This window comes from Schistocerca gregaria, chromosome 4 (assembly GCF_023897955.1).
Source record: "Schistocerca gregaria isolate iqSchGreg1 chromosome 4, iqSchGreg1.2, whole genome shotgun sequence".
Lineage (NCBI taxonomy): Eukaryota > Metazoa > Arthropoda > Insecta > Orthoptera > Acrididae > Schistocerca > Schistocerca gregaria.
The window spans coordinates 417,377,282-417,393,977 of record NC_064923.1 but is presented as its reverse complement, the minus strand read 5'-3'; the positions used below and the strand labels follow the sequence as shown (position 1 = coordinate 417,393,977).

The window sequence follows — 16,696 nt, the reverse complement described above, 5'->3', positions numbered from 1 at the left end:
CAGTATCGCAAAACTCAGCTAATATGCAGTTCACAGTCTACTGCTAGACCTCAGGCAAGCAAGTGCGCTTGAGTGATAATCTCTCAACTTAATTAGTATCCGATTCGAACATCCTTGAACCTAGCCACTGCGTCGTTTACTGGGTTACATTCCAATTAAATATGTTACGATTTAGTTAGGTTAAAACCTGAGACATTTAATATTATTTAAATTATATAACTAACGCAGGTAATTAATCTATAGTCGTATATAACGCGATTCTCTATTCACTTAGTTGAATTCACTTATTTCTCGCCGATACTCGCAAAAAATAAGAAGTGGGAATGACGCCAGGCTTAACGTCTACGTAGATTGTGAACTGCATTTTTACAAATAAAAAAGCCTAATTTCGGTTCAGTTAAACAGAACATAACTCTGAAGTGGACAGATATAGACACGAGGTGTGAAACGGATGACTTAAATGCTACAGCGTTCTCTGCACACCGAATGAAGTGATAGAGTTTCAGATTTTCTACCAAACTTATGTCAGATAAAAACGTTATAAACAGCAATATGTGGTTGAAGCCTTGTTCGTGATTAATATGAGTCAGTGACACAGACATTCGTGATGAAACACCATATTTTCTTGGAAACAAACGCACTTACAAAATTAAAAATTTTGAAGCGAACAGTGTTTATCGAGATAAAATATATTTCAGGCCGCCGACATTATCATTTTCATTCGCCCACCGGATGAGACAATATCACACAGTAGTTTCCGTTGAGATTCCACTGCCATACGTAGACAAGAAAAACAGCAGGTAAGATATGTAGCCCTACTGGATATGCATATTATGTCATACATACCCTACAAGAGAAAGGATCCAAAAAATACGTCAAAGGTAAAGTAGTCAGAACTGACTCTATTTCTCTATTTAAGAGTATTCAAAATTAAATCGGATACAGACTACCTAGCACTTACAGATATTTGTTGAAACTCTATTTTAAGCAAATGAACAGCAAACTGGAACTAACAAACAGTTAAAATTTGTCTCAAAAGTTTCAATTGAAAACAAAGTATATGTCAACATTGAGGGCAGTCACATTGAGTTAAAAAGGAATCAAACAATCGAAAACTTTGAACACATAGGGAGAGACTGGAGAAACTCTCACAAAAGATTTAGAGGGTCTTCTCAGAATTCATAAAGCAAGAAGCTCAGGAATAATGATGAGGTACGTAACAAGATAAGAAAGATAAATGTTATCATTAGGGCAAATGACATTCTTCAGCCACGTAGTAACACAACTGACAGCAGGGTGAGAAAAAATTACGCCTTACACAAAACTGGGAGCTCAAAGGAAAATCTAGTGCTGAAAAGTTATTGGAGATTAAGAGGAATATTAGAAAGGAATATGCAAAAGATAAAATAATTTTTAATCAGAAAGTCAAGAATTGGTAAGTATTTGAAGATAAAAGTCCAGCCTACCATTTGAGAATCACGACAGTCGAAGAATAGCTCATGTCAAGAGAACGGACACCATGCGGACAAAGATACACAAACACGATTAGAAATAGAAGAAAATTTACTCAAAATAGGTTATATCGTTTCTTTTAAGAGAACAATTTGTTTAATAGGCAGACGTGCAACGGCAACACAGATAACATTCCACTCAACAGGAATTCAGTAGATTCATTTCCTTTACTAGCAATTACTTCACACACACAGTATTCATACCTTCTCCTTATTGCTATTCACGACGACGATGGTGATGGTGATGACGACGATTATGATGATGATATGATGATAATGATAATAATGATGATAGAAATTTTCTCGGACGAAGGCACGACCATTACCGTCCAAGTAGAATAAACAGCAGCTCATATCAAGTAAATTATCCATTAGAAACACAACTCGAAATAATAAGTAACGAAGGTTAACATTGAAAACACCAGCGCGTGATCAGCCGAGCGGTCAAGGGCGCTGCAGTCATGGACTGTGCGGCTGGACCCGGTGGAGGTTCGAGTCCTCCCTCGGGCATGGGTGTCTGTGTTTGTCCTTAGGATAATTTAGGTTAAGTAGTGTGTAAGCTTAGGGACTGATGACCTTAGCAGTTAAGTCCAATAAGATTTCACACACATTTGAACATTTTTGAAAACATCAAATACGTAAAAAAAAATAATTTCCGTAATATGAAGGTAGATTTAAAGTGAATTTGCGAACGACTTCCTTCTTAAATATTAACCTTATGTACACATTACACTGAGGTGACAAAAACCAATGGATAGCGATATGCACATAAACAGACGGCGGCAGTATCGCTTACACAAGATCTAGAAGGGCAGTGCATAAGAGGAACTGTCGTTTATACTCAGGTTACTCATGTGTACTTGGAGCTAGATGCATAAGAGATACCAATTTGAAAATTCTTAGGGAACTCAGTATTCCGAGATCCTATACGAAATTTCAGTGGTTACTTCTCACCACGGACAACGCAGTGGCCGACGCTTTCACTTAACGACCGAGAGCAGTGGCGTTTGCTTACAGTTGTCAGTGCTAACACTTCTAGAAGTAACCGCAGAAATTAATGTGGGACACAGAACAAACCTATCCGTTACGAGAGTGCGGCGATGGGCTATGGCTGTAGACGGCCGACGACATCACCTGCAGCGCCTCTCCTGGATTCCTGACCATATCGATTGGACCCTAGACTACTGGAAAACCGTGGCCTGGTCAGATAAGTCCCGATTTCAGTTGGTAAGGGCTGATGGTAGGGTTCGAGTGTGGCACAAACCCCACGAAGCCATAAACCCCAGTTGTCAACAAGGAACTGTACAAGCGTTCCATAATGGTGTGGGCTAGGTTTACATCGAATCGACTGGGTCCTCTCATCCAGTTGAACCGATCACTGGCTGGAATTGTTTATGTTCGGCTACTTGTAGGCCTTTTTCAGCCATTCATGGATTTCATGATACAAGGTCAACGATGAAATAACAATGATGCTGTCATTTACCATCTTATAAAGTCACCAGATGATCAAAACAACTTGCGAGAGATTTAGACAATATATATGTGTCGTGCGAAAAGTGACAATTGACTCTAAATAATGGAAAGTGTGAATTCATCAACATGAGTGCAAAAGAAATCAGCTAAATTTCGGTTAGAGGATATATCACACAAATCTAAAAGCTGTAAATTCAACTAAATACTTGGGAATTATTAAAACTTGAGTTGGAACGATCACATAGTTAACATTATGGATAAAGCAAACCAACGACTACGATTTATTGGCAGAACACGCAACAGGTGTACTAAAGAGACTATCTACACTACGCTTGTACGTTCTCTTCTGGAGTGTTGATGTGCGGTGAGGTATCCGCATCCGATAGGATTGACGGAGGACGCAGAGGAAGTTCAAAGAAGGGCATCTTGTTTTGTACTGTCGCGAAATAGGGAGAGAGAGCTACGGCTATGATACGTGAATTGGGATGGCAGTTATTAAAACAAAGATGTTTTCGCTACTACAGTATCTTCTCATGAAGTTTCAGTTACCAACATTTTCCCCAGAGTGTGAAAATATTTTGTTGGCGTCCACCTTCATAGAGAGAAATGATCATAATAACAAAATAAGAGAAATCAGAGCTCGCACAGAAAGATTTAAGTGATAGTTTTTTTCGTGCGCTGTTCGAGCGGGGAACGATAGAAAAATAGCTTGAAGATGGCTCTATGAACCCTCTGCCAAGCACTCAGTTATGAATTGCGGTGCAATCATGTAGATGTAGAGATACATGCGCCATGTCACCAGGCCACAACTGTTCGCAATTAGTTTGAGGAACATTTTGGACAGTTCGAGAGAATGAATTGACCATCCTAGTCGCCCGACATGAATCACATAGGGGATTTATGTAACGTAATGGACAGGTGAGTTAGTGCACAAAATTCTGCACCGCCAACACTTTCGCAGTTATGGACGGCTGTAGAGGCACATGGCTGAAAATTTCTGCAGGGGACATCGAACGAGTTGTTGAGTCAATGCCCCGTCGAGATGCTGCATTACGCCGGGCAAAAGAAGACCCGACACGATATTAGGAGGTATTCCATGACTTTTGTCACTTCGGTGTAAATGCATCTTAGTAGTACAGTGGGTAATAACTGGGATGGCAGATGAAAATTTAAAAGCTGTTGACACTAAATGTTCCGTCACTCAAATTAGATACTAAGCCGCATGCCAAACGATGAACTTGGGTCTCGTGAGCATACTAGATGATTTCCTTGGACATGTGTCATTCATTCAGCCGTGCGCCACAAGCATCGCACGCTGGTGGGCCCTCTCGTTGGAAGATAAATCCATGCCTCACAGGCAGTACAGTTCTCTGCCATAGAGAACACAGCCTGGCACAGCTACTGAAAAATGTCAACATGATTACTTATAGCGACAATTTTTTTACGGCATACACCGAAACACAGAAAAGACAAACAAAAAGCGGTGGGTCCTCTGACGTCTAAGACTACACAACACACACGAAACTAATACAAATATATCTAACTGTAAACCGAAATTATTATACGCGTTCACTTCGAGTCATCTCCCAGGATACTACAGAGCATTTTGAGGAAAGATTAGTTAGTGTATACCTGCAAATACGTGACAAATGATCTGATTATCCAAATTAAACGTTGCATCACTCTGCAGTGTAAGTGAATCAGATAATACATACAACACTCATTAGAGCTAGAGTAATTATTTGTACGAATCGATATCAGTCCAGCACGCCTCATTTTTTGTATTCTACCTGGGGTGATATACGCCTATGTCCTGTAGTGGTCAGCCGGCCGGGGTGGCCGAGGGGTTCTAGGCGCTACAGTCTGGAACCGCGCGAGCGCTACGGTCGCAGGTTCGAATCCTGCCTCGGGCATGGATGTGTATGATGTCCTTAGGTTAGTTAGGTTTAAGTAGTTCTAAGTTCTAGGGGACTGATGACATTAGAAGTTAACTCCCATAGTGCTCAGAGCCATTTCAACCAAGTCCTGTAGTGGTCAGCATTGCTGCCTGCTGACGTGGAGGTCCAGGGTTCGATTTTTATTTCAGACACATCAGGTTTTGCTGAGATAGAATGGCCTGGAACAGTTTTTCACTGACCATACAATTATAACAAGCAGCCATTAGAGTGCAGCTAGTGTACCAGTTTCACTAACTGCCAAAATGAATCGACAGAAGGCGGATGACTCCGAACCACTAGTGTTTTGTGTAGTCATTGCCGATGTTACAAATCTGATACTAACAACATCAGAATTGTAGGATTATAATCATCACTACGGTAGGTATCGAATGTTCCGTTGCAAAGATCTCCAGACCTCTAGGCTGAACCTCTGGTGCAGTCCTAGCTAGGGGAAATTTTGTGGCTAAAAGAACATTTTATAGAAATTTTCGAACGGAAAACCTATAACGCAGCATTCGAGGTTTATTATTTAATTCTATAAAATTTTACTATATAATTTATTATTTAATGAACAGACGAGATTTGAGAAAATGAAAAGAATTTTCGTTTGACCCTTCCGCTTTTAAATTCCTTTATTTTTATGGCGATTAGTTAATACTAGTAAACCCGCATTCACCCGGTGTTATTTAAAGAACCGTACTCCCATGTGTAGCTTAAAGCAGTTAAATACTTTGGACGCTAAATTATTCGGAAATACCAACAACAATTACGTTATAAATAATAATTTATGAAACTCTTTGCTAAGTCCATCAATAGTATCTCTTATTCAATTATAATGACACTCATGTTAATTGTTTAACTCAGTAATCATAGGTCGAATCATACGAGAACTACCTACCAATACAGTTACACAGCCGATAATGAGAACTACAATGCTCACATTTTTCTGAGAAACTAGTTTTTCTCCCGAACTATGTGTAGTACTACACTGAAGAGCCTAAAGCACTGGTACACCTGCCTGATAACGTGTATAGGTCCTCCGCGAGCACGCACAAGTGCCGCGGCACGACGTGGCATGGACTCGCCTAATGTCTGATGTAGGGTTGGAGGGAGCTGACACCATGAATTCTGCTGGGCTGTCCATAAATCCGTCATAGAACGAGAGGTGGAGATCTCTTCTGAACAGCACGTTACAGGGCATCCCAGATACGCTCAATAATGATCATGTCTGGGGAGTTTGGTGGCCAGTGGAAGTGTTTAAACCCAGAAGAGTGTTCCTGGAGCCACTCAGTAGCAATTCTGGACGTGTGGCGTGTCGCTTTGTCTTGCTGGAATCGCCCAAGTCCGTCGGAATGCACAATGGACACAGTCTGGAACCGCGCGACCGCTCCGGTCGCAGGTTCGAGTGTGTGGTGTCCTTAGGTTGGTTAGGTTTAGGTAGTTATAAGTTCTAGGGGACTGATGACCTCAGAAGTTAAGTCCCATAGAGCTCAGAGCCATTTTTGAACCACAATGACATGAATGATTGCAGGTGATCAGGCATGATACTTACGTACATGTCACCTGTGAGAGTCGTATCTAGACGTATCAGCGGTCCCACATCACTCAAACTGCCCACGCTTCACACCATTACAGAGCCTGAACAGTCCCCTGCTGACATGCGGGGTCCATGGGTTCATGAGGTTGTCTCCGTGCCCGTAGATGTCCACCCGCTGGATACAATCTGAAACGAGACTCGTCCGATCCGGAAACATGTTTCCAGTCATCAACAGTCCAGTTTCACTGTTGATGGGCCCAGGCGAGGCGTAAGGCTTTGTGACAAGCAGTCATCAAGTGTACACGAGTGGGCCTTCGGCTCCGAAAGCCCATATATTTCGTTGAATAATTCGCACGCTGTCAGTTGTCCACGACCTAGCATTATATCTGCAGCTGCGTCCCATCGTTCGTGCACCGTTTATAACACCACGTACAAACTTACTTAAATCTTGATAACCTGCATTTTAGCAGCAGCAGCCGGTCTAACAACTGCGCCAGGCAATTGTCTTATACAGGGGTTGCCGATCGCAGCGCAGTAGTCTGCTTTTTTACACATCTCTGTATTTGAATACGCATGCCTATAACAATTTGTTTGGTGCTTCAGTGTATGGTATAACGTTGCAGCTACCTCCAGTACTATATGTTAATATTGTCTACGAAATTGGTAGTGAAAAAAAATAACAGGAAAGAAAAAATAAATTGAAACGTCATGATTGATGTCGAAGTTTTCCCACATTCAGTAAGCGATAAATTCTTATTTTTTTCATTATTTTGTGGGGCTGTAAGCGAGAAAAGTCTAGAAAGGTTAGGAATTGTGTTCAAAATTCGTTAGAAATCTGTGAGTGCTGTTATTATCAAACGCTGGACGAGTATAATCAGGATAATCTGCGCGCCGTGAGTTACACTGCCTGAAGCCCGCGTCTCGTGGTCGTGCGGTAGCGTTCTCGCTTCCCACGCCCGGGTTCCCTGGTTCGATTCCCACCGGGGTCAGGGATTTTCTCTGCCTCGTGATGGCTGGGTGTTGTGTGATGTCCTTAGGTTAGTTGGGTTTAAGTAGTTCTAAGTTCTAGGGGACTGATGACCATAGATGTTAAGTCCCATAGTGCTCAGAGTCATTTGAACCATTTGAACACTGCCTCAAGACATTTAGATCGACATAGACTAACTTTAATAATTTAGTTATTTTGTTAAAGCTTTAACGTTAAGATCATGCCTCATAATCCGTGAATTCAGAAAACATATTAAATTGCGTCAATAATTACATGAAACCCTGAAAATCTTTTTTTTTTTTTTTTTTCCCTTGAAGCTATTAGGTAGGCAACCTGTAACTGGAGGTGTGTGACCGTTTTAGTTGTTTAGTAATATAGATTTTATGGTCGTCCTTAATTATAGATTACTTCAAAAAGATATAAAATTATCATTACAGTGATAGCTATACTTTCCTTTTTCATTGTCATTCGCTAACAATATAGGGTACAACCGCCATGCTAGTTTTCAGTATTGCACTATTATGACAGGTACAGCCGTCATAATGTTGTTTGCCTTGTCTCCAGTTTGTTGGTAGCATAATTACAACGAACAAAAGTAATTTTCGGAAAAATACGTTCGCATTTCGAGTAATTGCATGTGTTTGTTTGACTTTCAAATTTCCCGCTAAAATGCTCTCAGTTGCGGCAAGACTTGACGATGACGTCACGAGTTAGTAAGCTATGTCAAGCAATATCGATCATAATTCATCTTGTATGTTTCCCACATTATCTCGTTAGGTAATAAAGCTACCGGAAAATAGTTTTCCCCGGCTTCAAGAGCTCAAGATTATGTGTCCTATGTCAAGTAGTAAAAAAATTTCTGGCACCTAGTTTCGATGAAATGAGGATGAAATAAATCTGCTTTCCTCAAAATCAAAGTCGCTTCAAACTGAAAAAATTCCGTTAACCATTCATTCACTAGAGCCTTAGCGGTTTTGCCATTAGAAGTGCCAAACGTTAGAGCGGGCGCCTTTGGGAATATGACGTGGAGATGTCAATGCTGACTTAATTCATATCAGCTGTCCGCTGAAACAACCGAAAAGTTCCATACTATAGTCTAGGCGATGTTCCTGATGACTCGCAGCGCTGTTGCCAACTTTCAGCTGTGGAGGACTAAAGGTTGCAGGCGGAAACAGTAACCTTCTACGGAGCTCTGACAACATTGACGCGTCGTCATAGAGACATCTACAAAATCGTGTTACGTTACGGGTTGAGGCAGGCTGCGCCCAGCCCTTTGCAACGGTCAGGGAGCAACTTACGTCAGCTCAAGTACAAATAATTAATTATGTCTACGTCTGTTTCGATTATAAGAGTGTCCAAATCACATAATTAAAACAAAGACTTTTTTTGAGACGGTGCTTTGTGATGTAGACAGCCTGCACGTAAATGCAACCCTGGTATTACACGCTTGGACTACCTATTTTTAACATGAAATGTGTGATGGAGCAACTCAGGCCCCGTCATAGGGAGCTACATTTTCTCATAGGAGGTTTGACAGACGCAGCATGAAGTGAGTAAAATAATTAACATTGTCACTGAAAGCAGCTGTTGGCAACTAATATGGAATTTGTAGCTGTACGTGTCAACGCTCATCTCAAACACGTCAATGACGAATTTCCACGAAAAAATTTAGTGTAACCACTTCCACATGACATTTCCCTTTTAATGCTGATACTCAGTACGAAGCACGCAATAAGCATGTGGTATCATCATTGTGTGATGTATGTGGAGCTTATCTTCCGCTCCCCACAAACACAGCATTCTTCTGCCCAAGGTAGTCAATGTGCTGTAAGAATCTTCTTATCAGTGCTCCCCGCACCCAGCTCCGTAAACGATAAAGAAAAGTTTGTATGAGATCCACTGCTACTTCTTTTGTAGACTCTTTCTCCCTTCTGATTTTGTAACTGCAGAGAGGAAGGAGATACCAAGATTGATCAGAATTCGAAGGTAATTGCATATGCAATTAAAAAAACAGCTAAAGAAGAGATTCCAAAGTGAATTAAGGGAAAACGAGGATGGTTTGGTGAAGAATGTCAGGAAGATATCCGAATGAGACAGCAGGCCAAATTACTGTGGGCAAATTACTGTGGGTACAAAGTAAAATGTAGAGAGAGGAAAAACAAAAGTTCGAAGAAATACGAGCGCGAACAAAGGCCACTTTAAGGAAAGCAAAGAGAAGATATCTTAGAAAAGTCATTGAGGAAGCTCGGCAAGACTTTCGTAGAAACAGATGTAAGGAACTGTAAAGGAAAGTAAAGAGGTTTAAAGGAGGATCAACCCTCCAACACAAATTCAGAAAAGGTGCCAATGGAAAAGTGCTACCAGAAGATCAAAGAATTGGGAGAAATAGATGGAATACTTCAGACACCTACTAAAAAGTTAAAAATCAATAGAATTACTCGAGTCTAATGACTCAGTAACACATTGAGGAGATAAGAAAACATTAAGAGGGGCAAGAGGCCCGCTGAACTTCTCAGGGCTCCTCTGCTACAAAACCCACAAGCTGTTTGAGTTAAACTGGGCAAAACAGACAGTCTCATAGGAATGGGAGGTAGCTGTGATATGTCACACATACAAAAATGAAGCCAATTAGTACGGGACAGTTACAGGGCACAGCACTGCCCAGAATCCCCTAAAGGAGCTTCTCAAATGTCCTACTAGAACGAATCAAATCCTTTGCAACAGAAATAAGAGGAGAGTACGAAAGAGGTTTCAAAACAGCACGATCAACAACGGACCACAATTTTAAAAATATATATGCTATCTGGCGTACTAATAGCATACACACAAGAAGAATTGAACAGAAGTATTCAGATTTTGGAATTAGTGGCATCGAACATGACCACAGGAAGAAACGTCCATAACTCCCAAGCTCTGACGGTGAACTACATCACAGATCAATTTTTATTGAAGTAACATCAACTGAAGCAGAGATAAAAACAAGACTGCAGGCGGGAAACAGATGCAGTTACTTTCTAAACCAGTGGTCGGCACTGGCGGACCATAGTCCAGGTCCGTACCGCAGAAGCTCAAAAACTGGCCAGCCAAAAATATTTTGAAAGTTTAAATTACGTACTCAAATTATTTAAAAAAGTAATTTGTGTAGATAACAATTCGTTTGAGCACCACCCTTTTAATTGCTTCTAGTAGAGTACAATTAACTGCCGAATAATTATAATTCTAAATGGTTAGTCATAGCCCCCCCCCCCCTCTCCCGTGAACCATGGACCTTGCCGTTGGTGGGGGGGCTTGCGTGCCTCAACGATACAGATAGCCGTACCGTATATGCAACCGCAACCGAGGGGTATCTGTTGAGAGGCCAGACAAACGTGTGGTTCCTGAAGAGGGGCAGCAGCCTTTTCAGTAGTTGCAGGCGCAACAGTCTGGATGATTGACTGATCTGGCCTTGTAACACTAACGAAAATCGCCTTGCTGTTCTAGTACTGCGAACGGTTGAAAGCAAAGGTAAACTACAGCCGTAATTTTTCCCGATGGCGTGCAGCTTTACTATATGGTTAAATGATGATGGCGTCTTCTTGGGTAAAATATTCCGGAGGTAAAATAGTCCCCCATTCGGATCTCCGGGCGGGGACTACTCAAGAGGATGTCGTTATCAGGAGAAAGAAATCTGGCATTGTACCGATCGGAGCGTGGAATGTCAGATCCCTCAATCGGGCAGGTAGGTTATAAAATTTAAATATAGAAATGGATATGTTAAAGTTAGATATAGTGGGAATCGGTGAAGTTCGGTGGCAGGAGGAACAGGACTTTTGGTAAGGTGAATACAGGATTATAAATACAAAATCAAATAGAGGTAATGCTGGAGTAGGTTTAATAACGAATAAAAAAATAGGAGCACGGGTAAGTTACTACAAACTGCATAGTGAACGCATTCTTGTGGCCAAGATAGATACGAAGCCCACACCTACTACAGTAGTACAAGCTTATATGCCAACCAGCTCTACAGGTGACGAAGAAATTGAAGAAATGTATGATGAAATAAAAGAAATTATTCAGATAGTGAAGGGAGATGAAAATTTAATAGTCATGGGTGACTGCAATACGAGTGTAGGAAAAGGGAGAGAAGGAAACATAGTAGGTGAATATGGATTGGGGCTAAGAAATGAAAGAGGATGCCGCCTGGTAGAATTTTGCACAGAGCATAACTTAATCATAGCTAACACTTGGTTTAAGAATCATGAAAGAAGGTTGTATACATGGAAGAACCCTGGAGATACTAAAAGGTATCATATAGATTATATAATGGTAAGATAGAGATTTAGGAACCAGGTTTTAAGCTGTAAGACATTTCCAGGGGCAGATGTGGACTCTGACCACAATCTATTGGTTATGACCTGTAGATTAAAACTGAAGAAACTGCAAAAATGTGGGAAATTAAGGAGATGGGACCTGGATAAACTGAAAGAACCAGAGGTTGTACAGAGTTTCAGGGAGAGCATAAGGGAACAATTGACAGGAATGGGGGAAAGAAATACAGTAGAAGAAGAATGGGTAGCTTTGAGGAATGAAATAGTAAAGGCAGCTGAGGATCAAGTAGGTAAAAAGACGAGGGCTTGTAGAAATCCTTGGGTAACAGAAGATACTGAATTTAATTGATGAAAGGAGAAAATACAAAAATGCAGTAAATGAAACAGGCAAAAAGGAATACAAACGTCTCAAAAATGATATCGACAGGAAGTTCAAAATGACTAAGCAGGGATGGCTAGAGGACAAATGTAAGGATGCAGAGGCTTCTCTCACTAGGGGTAAGATAGATACTGCCTACAGGAAAATTAAAGAAACATTTGGAGAAAGGAGAACCACTTACATGAATATCAAGAGCTTTGATGGAAACCCCGTTCTAAGCAAAGAAGGGAAAGCAGAAAGGTGGAAGGAGTATATAGAGGGTCTATACAAGGGCGATGTACTTGAGGACAAAATTATGGAATTGGAAGAGGATGTAGATGAAGATGAAATGGAAGATATGATACTGCGTGAAGAGTTTGACTGAGCACTGAAAGACTTGATTCGAAAGAAGGCCCCGGGAGTAGACAACATTGCATTAAAACTACTGACAGCCTTGGGAGAGCCAGTCCTGACAAAACTCTACCATCTGGTGAGCGAGATGTATGAGACAGTCGACATACCCTCAGACTTTAAGAAGAATATAATAATTCCACTCCCAAAGAAAGCAGGTGTTGACAGATGTGAAAATTACTGAACAATCAGTTTAATAAGCCACAGCTGCAAAATACTAACACGAATTCTTTACAGACGAATGGAAAAACTAGCAGAAGCCGACCTCGGGGAAGATCAGTTTGGATTCTGTAGAAATACTGGAACACGTGAGGCAATACTGACCTTACGACTTATCTTAGAAGAAAGATTAAGGAAAGGTAAAACTACGTTTCTAGCATTTGTAGACTTAGAGAAAGCTTTTGACAATGTTGACTGGAATACTCTCTTTCAAATTCCAAAGGTGGCAGGGGTAAAATACAGGGAGCGAAAGGCTATTTACAATTTGTACAGAGAGCAGATGGCAGTTATAAGGGTCGAGGGACATGAAAGTAAAGCAGTGGTTGGGAAGACAGGGTTGTAGACTCTCCCCGATGTTATTCAATCTGTATATTGAGCAAGCGATAAAGGAAACGAAAGAAAAGCTCGGAGTACGTATTAAAATCCATGGAGAAGAAATAAAAACTTTGAGGTTCGCCGATGACATTGTAATTCTGTCAGAGACAGCAAAGGACTTGGAAGAGCAGTTGAACGGAATGGACAGTGTCTTGAAAGGAGGGTATAAGATGAACATCAACAAAAGCAAAACGAGTAGAGAGGACATAAAATGTAGACCGGCAATGGCAAGGAAACCGTTTCTGAAGAAGAAAAATTTGTTAACATCGAGTATAGATTTAAAAGTAAGGAAGTCGTTTCTGAAAGTATTTGTATGGAGTTAGCCATGTATGGAAGTGAAACGTGGACGATAAATAGTTTAGACAAGAAGAGAATAGAAGCTTTCGGTATGTGGTGCTACAGAAGAATGTTGAAGATTAGAGGTAACTAATGAGGAGGTATTGAATAGAATTGGGGAGAAGACGAGCTTGTGGCACAACTTGACTAGAAGAAGGGATCGGTTGGTAGGACATGTTCTGAGACATCGAGGGATCACCGATCTAGTATTGGAGGGCAGCGTGGAGGCTAAAAATCGTAGAGGGAGACCAAGAGATGAATACACTAAGCAGATTCAGAAGGATGTAGGCTGCAGTAGGTACTGGGAGATGAAGAAGCTTGCTCGGGATAGAATGGCATGGAGAGCTGCATCAAACCAGTCTGAGAACTGAAGACCACAAAGAATAAAAGTCATAGGCAGATTAAGTACACAATTGCTATACTGAGCAGCGCTGGAGAGTGCTTTGAGGAGCGGGAGCGGAAGGGAGCAAGTTGGCCGGCCGGCCCACCATATTATGTCGATCCACATAAAAGCTCTGCACACAAGAATTTTATTTAATGAACAAGGAAACTTTATAAATCGATTTCAGACTCTGGCAACCTCCGACACCGCTACTAAATCGGGGAAGACCTATTCATTTAAACACCATTTTCTGTCCTCTTAACTCGAATGACAGCTTAAACTACTTCATGAAACTTCGGGCGAGTTTACTCATTGGAGGCGATCTTTGGCATCGAAGCGGCTCCTTTGTTGTGCAGCTCCTTTGATCTGCGGCAGCATACATTTTGACACGGAAGTAGCTCCTGTGAGGTGCGATGGCAAGTGTTGAGTGTCGGGTACCGGTATTATCGGGGCTTATAATGTTTCTTTTGCATCGACATGATCGTAAAAAGCGTAAAGTTGATAGTGAAAATAGGAAGTTTTTTACTGAGCACACTGAACAGTATCGTTTTACGCTGCCTGGTAGGCCTGGAACCGTTCCAATTTGCTTCATATGCTAAAGAACTGTTGCTCTTGTTGAAATTGCCAATTTAAAGCGACACTATCAATCAATTCATCAGCAGTTCCATACAAATTTCCCTCCACGTAGCTCGTCAAGAGAAATTACTGGCATATCTAGCTTCTTACACAAAAAAAAAACAACTTTCCTATCTAGCTCTACAAGCGAGCAAGAAAAATCTGCAGAAGCAGCGATGCTTGTGTTTTGGGCGCTTGTTAAATACCAGAAGTCATTTTCAGACCTATAAATAGTAAATAGGTGAATGTTGGAAGTGCCGCGGCTCTTTTGAAGAGAAAAAGTAATTTGTTTCCGCAATTCAAGGTATTCCATTGTCGGTAAGAAGTAATAGAAGAAGGATCAACATTTTGGCTGCTGACAATAAAAGTAGTTTGTTCGAACTTCTGCAGAGTCTGCGCCTAGCTACGTCATAGCACTAAATGAATCACAGGACGTTGTTGATTAAGAACGAATGTCCATGTTCGTGCGAAGTTTAGGTATTGAAAGTAAAGAATTTAGGGAAGAACTGCTAACAATATTGCCGTTGTAAGGTAAGATTCGTGGACAAAATTTATACAAGACTTTTGATGACTTCACGACAAAATCAAACATTATTTATGATAAAATGGTGTCTCTTTCAACTGACAGGGTCCCGGCGATGATCGGAAAAGAGGAAGGACTATTAAAGAGAATCAAAGGGCGGCCCGTGTGACCGAGCGGTTCTAGGCGCTTCAGCCCGGAACCGCGCTGCTGCTACGGTCGCAGGTTCGAATCCTGCCTCGGACATGGATGTGTGTGATGTCCTTATGTTGGTTAGGTTTAAGTAGTTTCTTAAGTCCAGGGGACTGATGACCTCAGGTGTTAAGTCCCATAGTGGTCAGAGCCATTTGAATCATTTTTTGAGAATCAAAGGTAAGAATGCTGAGCTTGTAACTTATCAATGAACAATTCACCAGGCAACCCTTTGTGCAAAACATAGCGTGACTCTGAATGAAGTAATGAACAGGTTGATCCAGTTGATTTATTTTATAACGTATGGTTCTGCTCTTCGGCGCAGACAGTTCAGAGAGTTTCTTTCTGTGTGTGATTCAGCGCATTCTGACATACTGCAATACAACAATGTTCGTTGGCTAATAAAAGGTCAAGTGATTAAACGTTTGTGGCAAACAAAAGAACAAGTAATCTTCTTCTTAGAAAACGTGGACTCACAAGAAGCAAGAAACCATTTGGAGCTCCTAGCAAACGAATTCAGTGCGCTAGCTGTGGCTTTCTTGAAAGACATTCTTAAAAATTTAAATGCGCTCAGCACCGAGATACAAAGAAAAGCAAATCAATATGTGATCTGACACGAAGTATGTCTTATTTATGTGGGAAGCCGGATGTCTTTGAAAAAAAAAAAAACCATTGCAAATCAAGAATTTTTTTCACTTTCCAACAATACTGAATGTAAGAATAACTTTGAAATAGACATCTCAGTATTCTCAAAATTATGTCAGATTTTAAGAAGGGATTTACAGCAATAATCCTATACTTTTCAGAGGTAGAGAAGCTGTCGCGATTCTTAAAATCGCCCTTTGAAGTTTCTCCAGCCTCAGAATTGACGGATGTAGCTGTGAAGTTGTTTCACCTTTCAAAGCCTTTACTCCAAATGGAGATAATAAACTTGCACGAGGACATAGCCTTGCAAACGTATATAACTGCATCCGCTCAAGAAATTTGAAGTAAATATGTCCCAGAAAAATACGAAAATTGCAGAAATTAGCCGTATACATTAGTTACACATATATTTGTGAAATTTCGTTATCAAAAATTAATTTTTAGAAGAAAAAGTATCGCTCAAGAGTAACGGCAGCCCACCTTGAAGATACTATTCGCATATGCTACTTCCCACGAGAACCTAACTTTAAGAAACTGGTTCAAGACAGCAAAAACGTAATTTCTCACATTTATTTGTAATACAGATGTGCCTATCTATTGTATTTCATATTCTGTAAGGGAAAATTAAAATAAAAAAAATGGTACTGAATATTCGTTTTTTTTATTTTTCAATACAGATATGGCTACACAGGATAACTGAAATGGCTTGGGAGTCGGGACAGGTTCCATCAGACTGGACAAAAGCAGTAATCACACCAATCTTTAAACATAGAAACAGAAAATATTGTAACAACTACAGAGGTATCTCTTTAATCAGCGTTGTGGGTAAAATCTTCTCAGGTATTGTTGAAAGGAAAGTGCGAGTATTTGTTGAGGACCAATTGGATGAA

At 40.8% G+C, this 16,696-nt stretch overlaps 1 protein-coding gene across 1 annotated transcript in view; it reads right to left on the bottom strand.

Moving 5' to 3' along the window:
• LOC126266861 (CREB-regulated transcription coactivator 1-like) overlaps positions 1-16,696 on the bottom strand; it is a 674,669-nt gene that overhangs the window by 251,607 nt on the left and 406,366 nt on the right. The gene's annotated exons all lie outside the window — the stretch shown is intronic.